Source organism: Leucoraja erinacea, chromosome 1, assembly GCF_028641065.1.
Source record: "Leucoraja erinacea ecotype New England chromosome 1, Leri_hhj_1, whole genome shotgun sequence".
In the NCBI taxonomy this organism is placed as follows: Eukaryota; Metazoa; Chordata; class Chondrichthyes; order Rajiformes; family Rajidae; genus Leucoraja; species Leucoraja erinaceus.
Genome location: NC_073377.1, coordinates 113,100,556 through 113,119,188, shown reverse-complemented (window position 1 = coordinate 113,119,188; position 18,633 = coordinate 113,100,556). Strand labels below are relative to the sequence as shown.

The window sequence follows — 18,633 nt, the reverse complement described above, 5'->3', positions numbered from 1 at the left end:
TGGGTTGATCGTGGATATTTTGAGCATGTTGTCAGGATTTGAGGGCCTGGGCTACAGGGAGAGGTTGAGCAGGCTAAGACATCATTCCTTATAGCGCAGGAGGATGAGGGGTGATCTTATAGAGGTGTATAAGATCATAAGGGGGAGTAGATTCACAGGATCATGCAATATCCTCCAAATATGCATGTTCAACTAAGAAATAACTCCACACCACAGAGGAGGGGAATCAAGAATTAAGAAAGAGGTGGCTGCCTGAACACGCTGTCAAGGGTGGTATAGACAATGGTGGCATTTCAGACATTTTTCGATGGATACAAGGGTATGTAAAGAATATATGTGAGGGTAAAGGAGATTAGTTTAACTTGCCTGGTTCCCTGTTTGGTATAGACATTGTGGGCTAAAAAGCTTATCCTGTAGAGAACTGTTCTATCTTCTATGTAGCATACTAGGCACAGTGGAACAGCGATAGAGTTGCTGCCTTACAGTTCCCGAGACCCAGGTTCGATCTTGACTATGGGTGCGACCTGTACGGAATTTGCACGTTCTCCCTTTGACTGCATGGGTTTTTCCTGGGTGCTCCGGTTTCCTCCCACATTCCACAGACGTGCAGGTCGGAAGGTTAATTCGCTTCTGTAAAATGTTTCTCGAATAGAATTAGCGAATGGTTGATCGTTGGTCGGCGTGGACTTGTGGGCTGAAGGGCCTGTTTCCACACTGTATCTCTAAACTAATATCTATCTATAACTAAAACTCAAATATGATCATCTTTGAAAGTGCATCAGTCTGCCTTGTATGTTAGAATTTGTGATACATAGAGTTAATCAGGTGGAATTGGTATTTACTGGATAACAAAAAGCTGAAATCATCAAATGAGACTTGAGATTAAAAGAAATTAGTCTCAGTGTCTCGTCAAGATGTTGAAATGTCACAGTGGGAGCAGCTGAGATGGTAGTACTGAAATCCGTTCAAATCAAATTGGATAAATATCTGTTTGGGAATAGAATTAGTGGAGATTGAGAGGAACATCAGGGGATGGGGTGGCATTTCACTGAGTGAACACAGTGGTTATTTTCAGATTGCAGAACTAAATGGAGATTCTGCTGTTTGCCTTGATTCCATTTGGAGTTGAATGTATGATACTTCAATGCCACATTGTCACGTATAAGGCAGAATGAGAAATCCATTCACTGGGGACTGAGGGAAATAAAACACAGGTTGACACCAGTCTCGTGGAGGAATGGTCTTCATGCACTGAATAAGTGCCCCTCATTCCAAAATTGCTTGGCGTAGTTTCATGGAAACACACAAGTTCTGCCCCTTACCCATGCCGACCAAGTTGACATAGTGGGTTTGTCCCATTTGCCTGCATTTGGCCTATAGCTTTAGACTTCAGACATACATAGCGGAAACAGGCCCTTCAGCCCACCGAGTCCGCAGATACCACTGATCACCCGTTCATACTAGTTTTATATTATCCCACTTTCTCATCCACTCCCTACACTCGGGCCAATTTACAGAGGACAATTAACCCACAAACCCGCACGTCTTTGAGATATGGGAAGAAACCGGAGCATCCTAAGGAAACCCATGAAGTCACAGGGAAAACATACAAACTGCACAGTCAACACCCGAGGTCAGGATCAAACCTAGGTCTCTGGTGCTGTGATGCAGCAGCTCTACCCACTGTGCCACTGTGCGCACTAAGCACGGGGATGTATTTTGAAGCATTGGATAAAACAATGATATCATTTTGAAAGGTTGTTCAGGCTTGAGGGGCTGATTGAGGGGCCTATTCCTGCTCCTCGTATTCTTGTGTTCTTATATTTTACTTTATCCAGTCTCATCTAGTTTAGAGGATATCTCACATTTGGTCAGACAATTTTACAATTAATTATGTAAAATACATGCACTGCTTTCATTAAAGGATTAGTTGAGGGGATACCTTTCACCTTTCATGTAACCGGCAGTGTGTATCTGAAACATTTGTGTTTGGAACACAGAGGTAGAACATCTCAGCGCCGGAACCACTTTGGCCCACAATGTCCATGCTGAATATGATGTCAAGATAAACAAATCTCACCTGCCTGCAAGTGATCCATGCCGCTCTATTTTCTGCATATCTATGTGCCTATCTAAAGGTTTAAACTTCATTATCGTATCTGCCTCTACCACCATCCCTGGCGGCGCATTCCAGTCACCCACAACCCTCTGTTTAAAAGAAACTCATGGTGGCGCAGCGGTAAAGTTCTGCCTTACAGCGAATGCAGCGCCGTAGTCCCGGGTTCGATCCTGACTACGGGTGCTGTCTGTACGGAGTTTGTACGTTCTCCCCGTGACCTGCGTGGGTTTTCTCCGAGATCTTATCTTTCCTCCCACATTCCAAAGACGTACAGGTTTGTAGGTTAATTGGCTTGGTGCAGGTGTAAATTGTCCCTAGTGTATGTAGGATAGTGTTAATGTGCGGGGATCACTGGTCGGCGCGGTCCCAGTCGGCCGAGGTGCCTGTTTCCGCGCTGTATCCCTAATCTAAACTAAAAAAAAAGACTTCCCCTACATATTGGTAACTCAAATTTCACTGTACCTTACTTGGTACGTGATAATAAACTGACCTTGTAGCCTTGATATCCCCTATAAGCTTTGCCCCTCTCCCCTTAGAGCTATGATCTATGTTTGAATGAGAAGGAGAGAGTTCTGCAGTCTGATAGTCTTCCAGCCTCGTTTTACACTTCCACGATGTGTGTCTAACCGTTCTGTGAAGACAATGTAACAAAGAAATACAGTCATATCCGTTTAAAGCATTTTCCTGCGTAAATCACTGCAAACTTCCTTTGGAAAAGTAAGTACCTGTCAGAGGTTTTTATTCATCACAAAATAATCATCACTTATTCAGTTGACAACTCTTGCAACCGCACAGCATTAAATGCAAGGATTTAATAATTTATTGCCTAATAGAATTCTTAGGGAATTAGAGACTTCAGTAGTTGGCCTTGTTGAGTTTAAGTTGTAGAATGAAGTAAGTGTAAATCGCTTGGTATCATTTTGTTGCTCGCAGGAACTGGATTTATCCGGCATTTATCTCTTGCCCTTAATTGTCTCCAGAACTGTGATTCGCCAAAGCAAAGTTAAGAATCACCCATGTGCACACACGGACATACATACACACACACGTACATATACGCCTACATACTTGCATACGTACATGCAAGCATACATTGCACACACACATGGTACACGTATGCATACATGTGCACACGCAAATGTGCACATGTACCATTCCTAATATTGGCATATATACTCCAGAATTGTATCTACTTACTGGAGTATAAATTCCCTCTTTAGAGTGAAGCAGTTCAACATCCAGACTCAACATCAATCAGAACATGGAACATAGAACTAAACAGAAAGTGAACAGGCCCTTCGGCCCACAATCTCTGTGCTGAACATGATGCCAAGATAAAGCAATCTCATCTGCTTGCATATAATCAATATCCTATAATCCCCTTCATATTAATGTGCCTATCTAAAAGCCTGTTAAATTATCGTATCAGCTGCTCCAGCATCCTGGGCGCATGTACCAGGGACCCACCGCTGTCTGTGAAAATAAACTTGTCATGCACTTGCCCTTTAAACTTTGACCCTCTCACCTTGAAGGTATGCCATCTATCTTTTCACATTTACACCCTTCCAACTCTCTGCCCTCTCTGTGTCTCTCATAATGTTACATGCAGTACTTCTATCCAGTGTCCCCTTAACCTCTGGCAAGCCAACCCATACTTCTATCTATCCAGGATGTTTATCCAGTAACTTAAACATGTTTCCAGTACAGCGAAAGAGAAGTTCAAAATCTAGTAGAATCACTGTCTCACAGCACCAGAGATCTGGGTTTGATCCTGATATTGTGCAGCTGTCTTTGTGGAGTTTGTATGTTCTTCCTGTGTCGGTGTGAGTTTTCTCCGGGTGCTCTGGTTTCCTCCCACATCCCAAAGACGTGCGTGTTTGCAGGTTCATTGATTTCTGCAAATTGCTCTGAAAGTTTAGGGAAAGTGGGATAACGAAGAACTAGTGTGAACGGGCGATCAATGGTCAGCGTGGACTCGGTGGGCCAAAGGGCCCGTTTCCATGCTGTATCTCTCAACTGAATTTTACAATTGCATGCTAGTTTCTGGCATCCTCTCCTTACTTGTACATTAATTTAATTATTTTCCAATGCCTTCAATTTAAGCAGTAGCTTAGATATTTAATAGGCTGCAATTTATTCTCATTAAATTGTGAATACATTAACAAAACTGTGTACAAAAAACAAATGTCATTGTACCTTGGTACATGTGACAATAAAGTCCGTCATGTGACTGTCATGTGATGAAAGAATGGAGCGGCTGGCTTGTATTCACTGGAATTTAGGATGGGAGGGGATCATATTGAAACATATAAGATTATTAAGGGTTTGAACACGCTAGAGGCAGGAAACATGTTCCCGATGCTGGGGGAGTCCAGAACCAGGGGCCACAGTTTAAGAATAAGGGGTAAGCCATTTAGAACAGAGATGAGGAAAAACTTTTTCACACAGAGGGTTGTGAATCTGTGGAATTCTCAGCCTCAGAAGGCAGTGGAGGCCAATTCTCTGGATGTTTTCAAGAGAGCGTTAGATAGAGCTCTTAAAGTCAGGGGATATGGGGAGAAAGGAGGAACGAGGTACTGATTGTCGATGATCAGCCATGATCAATGTGAATGGCGGTGCTGGCTCGAAGGGCCGAATGGCCTACTCCTGCAGCTAATGTCTATTGCCTATTGTAACAGGCTCTTCGGCCCACTAAGTCCACCCCAACCATCGATCAACCATTCACTAGTTCTATGTTATTCTAGTTTTGTATTTTACACATCAATGATAATTCATGGCTCTCCTGTGTTTTCCAAAGGCACTCCCCCAAATGTTCTACTCTCCTGAAGACCCTCCTTTGTTTTCAATATTCCATACCTTCCATCTGCTTCCTTTTATTTAGTTTTTAGTTTCGTATAATTTTAGAGATACAGAGCGGAAACAGGCCCTTCAGTCCACTGAGCCCGCACCTTCCAGCGATTCCCGTATACTAACACTATCCTACACATTAGGGACAATTTACAATCTTTACCAAAGTCAATCAACCTACAAACCTGTGCATCTTTCGATTGTGGGTTAAAACTGGAGCACCTGGAGAAAACCCACACGGTCACAGGGAGAATGTACAAACTCTCTGCAGGCAGCAACCATAGTCAGGATCATACTCAGATCACTGGCTCAGTAAGACAGCAACTCTACCGCTGTACCACCGTGCTGCCCATTTTTCTCCTAATCAAACTCTTGATGTCCTTACTTTGATGACCCAACTAGCCCATGCCAACCAAGATGCCCGCATCCACACTAATTCCACCTGCTCGCATTTGGCTCATATCCCTCCAAACCTTTTCCATCTATACACATATCCAAATGTATTTTAAATGTTGCCTCAACTACCTCCTCTGGCAGCTCTCACCATCTGCCTACCACCCTCTGTGTGTAAAGGTTGCTCCTCGGGTTCCTGATAAATCTTTCTCTTCTCAACCTAAACGTATGTCTTCTGGTTATTGATCCCCCTGCTTGACGTTAAATGTTATGAGCACCTATAAGCCTCGACTTAAGGAATGCTGTCCACTCTCTTCAGCACAAGACAGGTTTCTAAGCCCTGGATTTTTTAATTCATATGCATTAGGAGGCAAAGCCACGCGCCATCCAGATTGATACTTCATCATTGAAAGCAGCAGATGTGTAATAAACCAGGGGGTTACTGCAACTTTACACATATAATGGGTCCATATTCTTCCAATTTCACTAACCTTATTAATGTGAAATTAAGGCCTATGCGGCCTCATCTAACATACATCACCCTTGACAAGGCAGCCACCCTTCTGCTGTTATCACACTCGTGAACAGGCATCTCGTAACGGCAGTGATGAAGGTCCCAATCTTGCAATCTAATGTCATTCATTTACAATTTCCCTAACACTTTAATCTGCACTGTGTTTATTGTATCTTTTGCACCACCTGATGTACTCATAGAAACACAGAAACAAAGGTGCATGAGGAAGCCATTTGGCCCTTCGAGCCAGCACCGCCATTCATTGTGATCATGGCTGATCATCCACAATCAGTAACCCGTGCCTGACTTCTCCCTATATCCCTTGATTCGGCTAGCGCCTAGAGCTCTATCTAACTCTCTTTTAAATTCATCCAGTGAATTGGCCTTTACTGCCTTCTGTTGCAGAGAATTTTGCAAATTCGCAACTCTCTGGGTGAATTTTTTTTTCTCAGTTTTAAATGGCCTCCCCTTTATTCTTAGATTGTGGGCCCTGGTTCTGGACTCCCCCAATATTGGGAATATTTTTCCTGCATCTAGTTTGTCCAGCCCTTTTAAAATTTTATATGTTTCTATAAGATCTTGTCTCATCCTTCTAAATTCCAGTGAATACAAGCCCAGTCTTTTCAATCTTTCCTCATATGACAGTCTCGCCATTCCGGGATTAATCTTGTGACCTACGCTGCCTCAATAGTAAGGATGTCCTTCCTCAAATTAGGAGACCAAAGCTGCACAAAATTCTACAGATGTGATCTCACCAGGGCCCTGTACAACTGCAGAAGGACCTCTTTACTCCTATACTCTCGTTATGAAGACCAACATGCCATTAGCTTTCTTCACTGCCTGCTTTACCTGCATATTCATTCAGTAACTGGTGTACAAGGACACCCAGGTCTCGTTGCACTTCCCTTTTTCCTAATCTGATACCATTGAGATAATAATCTGCCTGCTTGTTCTTGCTGTCAAAGTGGATAATCTCACATGTATCTACATTATACTGCATCTGCCACCTACTCAACCGATCCCAGCAACCTCCGAGCATCCTCTTTGCAGTTGACACTGCCACCCAGCTTTGTGTCATCTGCAAATTTGCTGGTGTTATTTTTAATCCCTTCATTTAAATCATTAATATATGTTGTAAATAGTTGCAACCCCAGCACCAAGCCTTGCGGCACTCCACTCACCACTGTCTGCCATTCTGAAAGGGACCGTTTATAACTAGTCTTTGTTTCCTGTCTGCCAACCATTTCTTTGTCCATATCAATGCCCTACTCCCAATACCATGTGCTCTAATTTTGCCCACTAATTTCCTGTGCGGGACTTTATCAAAGGATTTCTGAAAGTCCAGATACACTACATCCACTGGCTCTCCTTCATCCATTTCACTTGTCACATCCTCAAAAAATTCCAGAAGATTAGTCAAGCTGGATTTCCCCATGCAGACTTGGACCAATTATTTTACTGCTATACAAATGCACCATTATTACATTTAATAATTGACTCCAGCATCTTCCCCACCACCGATGTTAGGCTAACTGGTCTATTATTCCCATTTTCTCTCTCGCTTTTCTTCTTGAAAAGTGGGATAACATTAGCTACCCTCCAATCCACAGGTACTGATCCTGAATCTATAGAACATTGGAAAATGATCACCAATAAATTCATGATTTCTAGAGCCACCTACTTGAGTACCCTGGGATGCAGGCAATCAGGCCCTGGGGATTTATCAGCCTTCAGTCCCATCAGTCTACCCAATACTATTTATCGCTTAATACAAATTTCTTTCAGTTCCTCTGTCTTCCTAGATCCTCTGTTCTCTTGTACATCTGGGAGATTGTTTGTGTCTTCCTTAGTGAAAACAGAACCAAAGTACCTGTTCAACTCTTCTGCCATTTCCTTGTTGCCTATAATAGTTTCACCTGTTTCTGCCTTCAAGGGACCCACATTTGTCTTTACTAATCTTTTTCTCTTAACATACCTAAAGAAGCTGTAACTATCTTTCTTTATATTCTTGGCCAGCTTACCCTCGTACTTCATCTTTTTAACCCGTATTGCCCTTTTTGTTACCTTCTGTTGCCCTTTGAAAATTTCCCAATCCTCTGGCTTCCCGCTACTCTTTGCTATGTTATACACCTTTTCTTATAGTTTTATTCCATCCCTAACTTCCCTTGTCAGCCACGGTTGCCTCTTATTAACCGCACGGTTGCATGTCGTAAAGGTAATGCTATGGTTGTTATGGGAGATTTCAACATGCAGGTAGACTGGGAAAAGCAGATTGGTACTGGACCCCAAGAAAGGGAGTTTGTGGAGTGCCTCCGTGATGGATTCTTCGAGCAGCTTGTATTGGAGCCTACCAGGGAGAAGGCAATTCTGGATTTAGTGTTGTGTAACGAACGGGATTTGATAAGGGAATTTAAGGTTAAGGAGCCATTAGGAGGTAGTGACCATAATATGGTAAGTTTTGATCTACAATTGGAGAGGGAGAAGGGTAAATCGGAGGTGTCAGTGTTACAGTTAACCAAAGGGGACTATGGAGCCATGAGGGAGGAGCCGGCCAAAGTTGACTGGAATTATACGTTAGCAGGGATGACAGTGGAACAACAATGGCAGGTATTTCTGGGAATAATACAGAAGGTGCAGGATCAGTTAATTCCAAAGAGGAAGAAAGATTCCCAGGGGAGTAAGGGACGACCGTGGCTGACAAGGGAAGTCAGGGACAGTATAAAAATAAAAGAGAAGAAGTACAACGTAGCAAAGATGAGCGGGAAACAAGAGGATTGGGTGATATTTAAAGAGCAACAGAAGATAACTAAAAAGGCAATACGGGGAGAAAAAATGAGGTACAAAGGTAAGCTAGCCAAGAATATAAAGGAGGATAGTAAAAGCTTCTTTAGGTATGTGAAGAAGAAAAAATTAGTTAAGACCAAAGTTGGATCCTGGAAGACTGAAAAAGGTGAATTTATTATGGGGAACAAGGAAATGGCACATGAGTTGAACAGGTACTTTGGATCCGTCTTCACTAAGGAGAACACAAACAATGTTCCTGATGTATTAGTGGCCAGAGGATCTGGGGTGATGGAGGAACTGAAGGAAACCCACATTAAGAAGGAAATGGTGTTGGGTAGACTGATGGGACTGAAGGCTGATAAATCCCTAGGGCCTGATGGTCTGCATCCCAGGGTACTTAAAGAAGTGGCTCTAGAAATCATGGATGCATTGGTGATCATTTTCCAATGTTCTATAGATTCAGGAACAGCTCCTGTGGATTGGAGGGTAGATAATGTTATCCCACTTTTTAAGAAAGGTGGGAGTGAGAAAACAGGGAATTATAGACAAGTTAGCCTGACATCGTTAGTGAGAAAGATGCTGGAGTCAATCATAAAAGATGAAATAGCGACACATTTGAATAGCAGTAACAGGATCGGTCCGAGTCAGCATGGATTTACGAAGGCGAAATCATGTTTGACTAACCTTCTGGAATTTTTTGAGGATGCAACTAGGAAAATTGACAAAGGAGAGCCAGTGGATGTAGTACCTGGACTTTCAGAAAACATTTGATACGGTCCCACATAGGAGATTAGTGGGCATAATGGGCAAAATTAGAGGGCACATGGTATTGGGGGTAGAATGCTGACATGGAATGAAAATTGGTTGGCAGCCAGTAAACAGAGAGTAGGGATTAATGGGTTCCTTTCAGAATGGCAGCCAGTGACTAGTGGGGTACCGCAAGGCTCGGTGCTGGGACCGCAGCTATTTACAATTTACATTAATGATTTAGATGAAGGGATTTAAAGTAACATTAGCAAATTTGCAGATGACACAAAGCTGGGTGGCAGTGTGAACTGTGAGGAGGATGCTATGAGAATGCAGGGATACTTGGACAGGTTGGGTGAGTGGGCAGATGCAAGGCAGATGCAGCTTAATATGGCTAAATATGAAGTTATCCACTTTGGTAGCAAAAACAGGAAGACAGATTACTATCTAACTGGTGTCAAGTTAGAAAAAGGGGTGTACAACGGGATCTGGGGGTCCTTGTTCATCAGTCAATGAAAGTAAGCACGCAAGTGCAGCAGGTAGTGAAGAAAGCAAATGGCATGTTGGCCTTCATAACAAGAGGAGTTGAGTATAGGAACAAAGAGGTCCTTCTGCAGTTGTACAGAGCCCTAGTGAGACCACACCTGGAGTATTGTGTGCAGTTTTGGTCCCCTAATTTGAGGAAGGACATTCTTGCTATTGAGGGAGTGCAGCGTAGGTTCACAAGATTAATTCCCGGGATGGCGGGACTCTCACATGCTGAGAGAATGGAGCAGCTGGGCTTGTATACTCTGGAGTTTAGAAGGATGAGATGGCATCTTAGTGAAATATGTACGATTATTAAGGGTTTGGACACGCTAGAGGCAGGAAACATGTTCCCAATTGTAGTGGCAGATTTATATATCGTTCAAGAGATTACTCCCTCTAGCCGCTAAATGAACTGCATGGTTTACGGGGAATGTCTTCATATGCATGCAAGCTCTCAGTCGGGGACTCAGTCGAGGTCTTCACAGATAAATCTTCAAAACACAGTCCTTTGAGGAATAAATTCTTTATTGCTGATGAAAAACAATAAGGTACATCCAAACGTCTTCCGACTCGTACATTATAATCTTCATCGAACTCCAGCTTATCACTTTAAACATTAGAAAACTGCTCGTGTCTTTGTTACACTTCGCATGGTCAAAGGGTAAACCTTCACCATGCTGGTCCCAAACTAAACTAAAAACTAAGCTTCTGCGCAAGAAACTTAGCTCAATACATGCCTTCAAATACGTCCTGAATCCCACCCACAGCATAATGGGCAGTCTAAAATTTAAAGACACATGCCATAATTAATGACATACAAAACAAGCCAAATGGCCACTACACCAATGTTGGGGGAGTCCAGAACCAGGGGCCACAGTTTAAGGATAAGGGGTAAGGCATTTAGAATGGAGAAGACGAAACACCTTTTCACACAGAGAATTGTGAGTCTGTGGAATTCTCTGCCTCAGAGGTCGGTGGAGTCCGGTTCTCTGGATACTTTCAAGAGAGAGCTAAATAGGGCTCTTAAAGATAGCAGAGTCAGGGGATTTGGGGAGAAGGCAGGAACAGGGTACTGATTGGGGATGATCAGCCATGATCATATTGAATGGCGGTGCTGGCTCGAAGGGCCGAAAGGCCTACTCCTGTCCCTATTGTCTATTGTCTATTGCCTATTGTCTATTACTCTCCTTAGAATCTTTCGTTCTCTTTGGAATTAAATGATCCTGCATCTTCTGGATTATGCCCAGAAATTCCTGCCATTGCTGTTCCACTGTCATTCCTGCTATGATCCTTTTCCAGTCGATCTTGGCCTGCTCCTCTCATGCCTTCATAGTCCCTTTGTTCAACTGCAACAATGACACTTCTGATTTAACCTCTGATAAAAACTCATCGTATTATGGTCACTACATCCTAGCGGTTCCTTTCCCTTGATTTCCCTTATTAAATCTGGTTCGTTAGACAACACTAAATCCAGAATTGCCTCCTCTCTGTTAGGCTCTAGTACAAGCTGCTCTAAGCTGCTCTAATACTCTACAAACTCCTTATCTTGGGGTCCAGACCCAACCTGATTTTCCAAGTCAACCTGCATATTGAAATCTCCCATAACCACTGCGGCATTACCTTTGTTACATGCCAATTTATATTCCTGCTGCAACTTGCATCCTATATCCAGGCAACTGTTTGAGAGCCTGTAGATAACTCCCATTAGTGTATTCTTACCTTTACAATTCCTCAATGCCATCCACAGTGAATCTGCATCGTCAGCCCCTATGTCACCCCTCACAAGGGACTGAATTTCATCCCTCGCTACCCCACCTCCTCTGCCTACCTGTCTGTCCTTTCTATAGGACATATAACCCCTGAATATTCAGTTTCCAGTCCTGATCCTCCTGCAACAATGCCTCTGTAATCCTCACAATGTCATCTCTACCAATGTCATCTCTACCTAACTGAGCCTCAAGCTCATCCACTTTACTTCTTATACTTCAAGCATTCATATATGACACTTTTAATCCATTATTCACCTCACCTTTCACATCGATTCCTATTTCACTTGGCCATACTCTCCTATCCCTTTGTGAGCTTTCTGTCCTGTTAATTCTGGTGTCTTTCTTAACTTTTCCTACACTCTCTTTCCCTTTAACTCCATCCTTGTATTTCCAATTTGTCTCCCCCCACGCCCGCTATTTAGTTTTAAACCCACCCGTGTTGCAGAAACAAATACTCATGTATGGTATGATTTATATGGATAGCAGGCAAACTGTATATTTGCACTGTATCTTTGTATATAGGCCGGCATAGTGGTGCAGCTTGTAGACCCACTGCCTCTCAGTACCAGAAACATAGGTTTGATCCTGACCTCGGGTGCTGCCTGTGTGCAGTTTCTATGTTCTCTCTGTGACCGTGTGGATTTTCACTGGGTGCTCCAGTTTCCTCCCATATTTCAAAGACGTGCAGGGTTGTGTAGGTTAATTGGCTCCTGTACATTGTCCCTAAGTGTGTGGGATAGAACTAGTGTACAGGTGATCGTTGGTCAGCGTCGTCACAGTGGGCTGAATGACCTGTTTCCAAGCTGCATCTCTAAACTATACTAAACTAAACTAAACTAAATCACTTTACGCCTTATCCTAAATCTATTTCCTCTGCTTTTCTTCACCTCTGACAAGGGGAAAGCAGTTGAATCCCGAAAAGATTCTTGGTTGAGCTTAAAAATTTTCAGCTCAGAGGCACGTTTGCTAGCTGGAGCTAAAATTATTTGTAAGTAGTTACTGTGCACTCCATTAGTCTGGAGCCACTTACTTAGCAAACATATCCACCATAATAAGATTTAATTGCATTATCTAAATAAAAGAAAATCTCAGTCACAAAAAAGCACAATTTATGTATAATAGATTCTGATACAGACTTAAAAGCCCTTCAATACAAAATTCACCTTTCAATGAAAACAGTCATTTCACATAATGCAAAATACATTTTGATTACATTTTAGCTCAATTTCTTTTGTATGATTTCTTGTGCTATGCAAGTTCCCATAAATTAGTGTTTTATCTGAGGATTTTGCTTCTTTTTGATATGGAGGTTTAACATACTTAGGATATTTCCATTGTTTGTAATTCACCATTGGCAAAGTGTATATCAAATTACATTACTGCCACTGTTGTCACGGATGCATCTGGTCCCTGTGTGCCCACTGGTTCTGAGAGGCCACCAGAGCTAATGGACACCGCAGGCTCCCTTTCTAGAGGTATTCCAGCCTGAGTAAGGGGCAAGAGAGCAAATCAGGTCCAAGACTATTTGCTGCCTTGACCTATGAATGTCCACCTTGGCCAAGCCTAGGAGAAGATCAACGAGGAAGTGCATTCTGGTGAGGCAGCAATTGGGGTATTCTGTTCACTTTTAGTCACCCTGCTATGGGAAGGCTGTCAAAGATGGACACAAAATGCTGGAGTATCTCAGTGGGTCAGACAGCATCTCTGCAGAAATATTATATTTGTGTCTTTCTTTGGCAACTCCAGCATCTTGCATCTATCTTTGGTAACGCTATTCAATTTTCTCCAGAGAGAGTCAGAGATGCTGCCTGACCCACTAAGTTACTCAAGCATTCTGTGTCCTTTGGTATAACTTTGGTATATCTTTGGTATAAACCAGCATCTGAAGTTCCTGGTTATTATACGTAGGATGGTGTTAAGTTGGAAAAAGTGAAGTCATTAGAAATCAATCAGCCACTGGTCTTGTTGAATTATTTATTTCACACTGCTGCAAGGTCTTGCCATTCATTGCATTTGTTACTGCAAATGGTTAACAGAGAAGTGTGCCAGTTGCCATTGACATCATGGCTTGCCCTACTCTGGCTGGTCGTTAGTTATGCATGTGCTAATTTTTTCATCATTGGGATATCCAGTGTGACAAGCCTCCTAAATAATGAAGCATGCATCAGATCAAATTGCCATCTGGAACATCCAAAAATAAATCATACAATGCAGATGGGCAAAGAGTCATTTTGAAAATGTACCCACCTTCTAGAATCACTGCATAAAAGGCAGTCCCACAGATCTGGAGAGGTGGAAGTTCCAGGACTTAGACTATCACAATGTTTAAATACTATCACAATGTTTAAAATGCATTTGGACAGGTACACATCTTTCTGCTGACTGGTCAGCAAGCAACAAAAGCTTTTCACTGTACATATGACTATAAGCTAAACTAAACTAAACTTAACAAAACTAATCAATGTGTTGCAAAGCTAAGCTCAACTAAATTAAACAAGGATAGGATAGGTTTAGACGGACACGGGCCAAAAGCAGTCAGGTGTAACTAGTGTAAATGGGGTGTGATGGTCGGCGTGGGCAGGTTGGGCTGAATGGTCTGTTTCCACGCTGTATGACTATGACCTGGTTAATTCCCGGGATGACGGGGTTGTCATATGTTGATTGATTGGAGCGGCTGGGCTTGTATACTCTGGAATTTAGAAGGATGAGAGGGTATCTTATTGAAACATATAAGATTATTTAAGGATTGGACATGCTAGAGGCAGGAAACATGTTCCCGATGTTGGGGGAGTCTAGAACCAGGGGCCATAGTTTAAGAATGTGGTAAGCAATTTAGAACGGGGTTTAGAAAAAACGTTTTCACACAGAGAGTTGTGAGTGTGTGGAATTCTCTGCCTCAGAGGGTGGAGGAGGCTGGTTCTCTGGATACTTTCAAGAGAGAGTTAGATAGAGCTCTTATGGATAGCGGAGTTAAGGGTATATGGTGAGAAGGCAGGAACAAGGTACTGATTGTGGATGATCAGCCATGATCACATTGAATGGTGGTGCTGGCTTGAAGGGCCGAATGGCCTACTCCTGCTCCTATTGTCTATTGTCTATTGACTCTGTGAATAAAAAGTGAAACATATCCACAACAGGATTGTGTGTTATTTGAGGAACCTGTGGAGTATTCCTGTCCATTTGCTCTGTGATGGGTGGGCTGTTAGCCAGGAAACCAGAAGATGCCCCTCCTCTTCTTTGCTCAGTTTAGTTAATTGTCACATGTACCGAGGTATAGTGAAAAGCTTTTTGTTCATGCTAACCTGTCATTGGAAAGACAATTCAAGTTTACAATTGAGCCGTCCACACTGTACAGATACGTGACAATCAGAGCAAGATAAAGTCGGATTAAAGATAGTCTGAGCATCTTCATGGAGGTAGCTGGTAGCTCTCTAGTTGGGATGGTTCAGTTGCCTGCTAACAGCTGGGATGAAACTCTCCCTGAATTTGGAGGCATGCATTTTTGCACTTCTTTACCTCTTGCCTGATGGGAGAGGGAAGAAGAGGCAGATCCTGGGGTGAGACTGCTCCTTGACTATGCTGGTGGCCTAGCTAGGGCAGTGTGAAGTGTAAATGGAGTCAATGGAAGGGTTTATATGATGATCTGGGCTGCTTCCCCAATTCTCTGCAATTTCTTGCGGTCTTGGATGTTGCCAAGTATTAAAATATGGTGAAAGATTCATCATACAATGATATAATATGTTTAACATAAACCTCAAGCTCTCCCAGGGCATTATTGTGGTTGTGGTTTTGTTAACCAGAAATTATTTATTAAGCTGCTGGAGTTCAGGTACAAACTACCCATTATATAATTGAATGTTGAACCAAAGCTAAGGGGCTATATGGCGTTCTTCTGTTACTCTATGTGACCTTAGTTGTAGACTTGCATCAAGGAGCAGCAGTTCAATGCACTTTCCCCTTCTCCGGTCTGAAGAAGGGTTCCGAATGTGTAATGTCATCTACTCCTTTTCTCCAGAGATGCTGCCTAAGCTGTTGAGTTACTCCAGCATTCTGTGTCTATCTTCAGTGTACACCAGCATCTGCAGTTCCTTCCTACACAATGCAATGCACTTGCTGCTTCTGTTTAATGCTGAATCTATGAAATCTAGAAAATTAATCCAAAAGGAATTTAACATAGAACATACAACGGTATAGGCGAGGAACAGGCTCTTTGACCCACAATGTCTGTGACGAACATGATGCCAGGATTAATTAATCTCATTCCTCCATTCCCTGCATAGCCATGTGTTTATCTAAAAGCCCCTTAAATTGCACTATCCTGTCTGCCTCCACCATCCCTGGCAGCACGTTCCAGCCACTTACCACAATGTAAAAAACCTTGCCCCACACATCTCCTTTCAACTATCCTCCTCACACCTTTAAGCAATGCTTCTGGTCTCTGACTTTTACCCTGAGAATAGGTTCTGACCTTATCTATACCTCATAACTTTAAATCTATCAGGCCGCCCCTCAATCTCCAATGCTGCAGAGCAAATAATCCAAACTTGTCTAATCTTTCCTGATACCATCTAATGGAGGCAACATTGGGGTAAACCTCTTCTGCGCCCTCTCTAAACCCTCAGCATTCTCCCTGTACTGGGGCGGCCAAAGTTTGATAAAGCTACAACTTGACTTCCTGACTCATTCACTCAGCAGCCTGACCAATGAAGGCAAGTGTACCGTCTGCCCTCTTTGCCACTCAATCTACTTGTCTTGCCACTTTCACTCAGTTGTTCAGCATGCTAATGGTCATCCAACATTCAAATAGATAATATTTCTGATTTAGTTGCAAAAATGTCACGGTAGCCTGAGGAGATTGAAGTGTTTCACAACATTTTATTTTGTTATATGCAATCCCTTTTTTGATGTGGCATAGCAAGGAATTGTGAAATAAAGTTAGAGTGTGGCCTTTTCGACATGTACACTGATCCCATCTGCCTGCACTAGGTTTCCAGCGTGCAATGCCTTGCTTATTGAAATGCCTGCTGGCTCTTTGACTCTTTGAGATGGTTATGGATAATAACATCATAGTCGTACAGCACGCATATAGGCTATTCGGCCTAACGTTGGCTATATTTAAGAGGGAGTTAGATGTGGCCCTTGTGGCTAAGGGGATCAGGGGGTATGGAGAGAAGGCAGGAACGGGATACTGAGTTGGATGATCAGCCATGATCATATTGAATGGAGGTGCAGGCTCGAAGGGCCGAATGGCCTACTCCTGCACCTAATTTCTATGTTTCTATGTTTCTAACTGGTAAATGCCAACCATGATGCCCCATCTAAGCTTGTCCTGTTTGCCCCTGTGACCACTTTTGTTTCCTCCATGTTCTCTGGTTCCCCCCCCCACACATCCTAATGACTTGTGGGTTTGTAGGTTAATTGGCCTCTGTAAAATGGCCAGAGTGTGCAGGGAGTGGATGAGAAAGTGGGATAACATAGACCTAGTGTAAACGAGTGATCGATAGTTGGCGTGGACACAGTGGGCAAGAGGGCCGGTTTACATATTGTATCCTTCAATCAATCTTCCCATAACTGAAGTCCTCCAGTCCAGGCAATATCTTGGTGGATCTATTTGCACCTCTCTTCTGCGCAAACATGCATACATTTTAACTTCCATGTGCTTCTGTGACACATGTTATGTGCAATGTCATTTCAATGACTATAAGATTGTACTACTGTATATGGATTTACAATTGAATAAACTCAAGTCATCCAATTCATGGTATATATTGTAGTGTGGCACAGATTACGTGCAGCAATTTTATTATAACGGTAATGGGTGGCACTGCGATAGAGTTTCCGCCTTACAACGCCGGAGACCCGGGTTCGATCCTGACTGCGGGTGCTGTCTGTATGGAGTTTGTACGTTCTCCCCCCCCGACCTTCCTGGGGTTTCTCTGGGATCTCTGGTTTCCTTACACACTCCAAAGACGTACTGTTTTTCAGATTAATCGGCTTGGTAGAATTGTAAATTATCCTTTGTGTGCAGGATAGTGAATATGTGCAAGGATCGCTGGTCTGCACAGACTCAGGGGGGCTAAAGGGCTTATTTCTGGCTGTATCTCTAAACTAAAAAAAAAATTAGGATTCTAATCATGGGTTGTTAGCCAGTTGAGATTTGTTCACCTTCCATCGAAATTAATTACACCAGGGTAATCGTCTCTGTATCAATTATCCTTGTTTATTTACATGCAATCATGTTACCTTATTTTGAACGGTGTGAAGAAGTGTTCATACAGGATTATTTACAGTGACTGCACCCTATTAAATGCAAGCTTGCAATTTGATTTCTTGAGATGTGTAACAATTCAAGCATTAGATCATCCAACTCACTGCTAGTGGTTATGACTTCAGGTCCCAGGACTGATTCAGCTCTAATACTTATCTATGTTGCAATGATATTAGAGAATCAGAGAAATTTATTTCAGAGGCATCCATTCAGCCCCTCTTTTTGAAGCACACCATCATCTCTGCATCCTTAGAAGGCTCTGGAAGTTCGGCATGTCCCCATCTACTCTCACCAACTTCTACAGATGCCCCGTAGAAAGCATTTTATCAGGACTCATCACAGAGTGGTTGGAGAACAGCTCCATCCAAGACCGCAAGAAATTGCAGAGAATTGAGGATGCAGCCCAGCCTATCACACAAACCAACCTCCCTTCCAATGCCTCCATCTACATTAACATTGCATTGGCAAGGCCACCAGCATAATCAAGGACGTTTCACCCCAGGAATTCCCTCTTCTTCCCTCTCCCTTCATGCAAGAAGTACGGAAGTTTGAAAATGCACTCCTTCAGATTCAGGGATAGTTTCTTCCCAGCTGTTATCAGGCAAGTGAACCATCCTGTAAACAACTAAAGGACGACCCTGAGCAACTATCTACCTCATTGGAG

General features: G+C 42.8%; 1 protein-coding gene across 2 annotated transcripts in view; it reads left to right on the top strand.

Moving 5' to 3' along the window:
- The window catches only part of ccser1 (coiled-coil serine-rich protein 1), a 1,187,217-nt gene that overhangs the window by 1,112,884 nt on the left and 55,700 nt on the right, over window positions 1–18,633 (top strand). The gene's annotated exons all lie outside the window — the stretch shown is intronic.